Consider the following 1183-nt stretch of genomic DNA (forward strand, 5'->3'; position numbering starts at 1 on the left):
TAGCTAGAGTATCATACATAGTGTGCGAGAGAGACCTATAGATGGTGTATATATGCATGCGAACTAGAAAGACCCCCCCCCCACACACACACACAAAGAGAGAGAGAGAGAGAGAGAGAGAGAGAGAGATGGAGAATAAGGGAGAGGGACCAACAAGATTTTTGTGTCGGATGCGTGCGACAGAATTGAAGATTGTCGGCGACAGAGAGAGAAAGAGAGAGAGAGAGAGAGAGAACATGAGTCCGGGAGAGGGGGAGGTCGTGTTTTATGCATCAAAGACTGATATAGACCATGTTTCGATATAAAATTGCATTCAAATATTTAAATTGGAGAACATGTTGTCTGCAATCAACACATGAACGGATATATGCATATATCAATAAAGTTCATTAATTTGACTTTCAACATGTTCATGGAGTACTATAATACTGTACAACATGCTACTCGATTGAGGTGTTCAATTTTGGATTCAGTTCACTATTTTGACCTACTGAACGAGCTATTTCATTGAATCGAGATATTTCATTTTGGGTTTGATTCGCATTTTTGAGTGGGTCAACTATTTGTCATATAGTAAATCGCTAGCAACGAGCATGTAAAAACACATTACTCCCGAGCATCATCTCTCCATTTAAAAAAGAAGTGGCAAGCTAATATTTCAAAATTTGATTCGAATCGACTTGGTAAGGTAGACGTGGATGCTCGTGCTCCCAAAATTTGAACGAACCGTTAAACATCCTCTCTGCTCGGTGGAATTCGCCCGAGCAAATAAATGGGAGACCCGAAATTACCGTCCTATGTGGGACACACATCAATTGGCCCGTTGTACATCGAGGTAGGTTCGTAACTTCATCCAAGCGCGCCTTCTCCTCGGCCGAAATGACATGTGCCGAATAATTCATAAACCATGGTCGGCAAAACACGCTCTCCTCGCCCGAAATAGCTCACGCCCACTATTTCAAAACACGCTATCCTCGCCTAAAATCGCTCGCGCCCACTATAGTTCAAAACACGCTCTCCTCGCCCGACATCGCTCCCGCCCACTATTTGGGGAGAAGCAAAGTTACTCTACTATCCCCGACCCTCAGTACACAGACCCAAGCCGAGAAACCTATAGGCAAGGGTAGAACTGTAACTCCCCCTCACATTTCAGATAAATGCGTTCGTAAGACATGGTTCCACT

This window comes from Triticum dicoccoides, chromosome 6B, assembly GCF_002162155.2.
Source record: "Triticum dicoccoides isolate Atlit2015 ecotype Zavitan chromosome 6B, WEW_v2.0, whole genome shotgun sequence".
In the NCBI taxonomy this organism is placed as follows: domain Eukaryota; kingdom Viridiplantae; phylum Streptophyta; class Magnoliopsida; order Poales; family Poaceae; genus Triticum; species Triticum dicoccoides.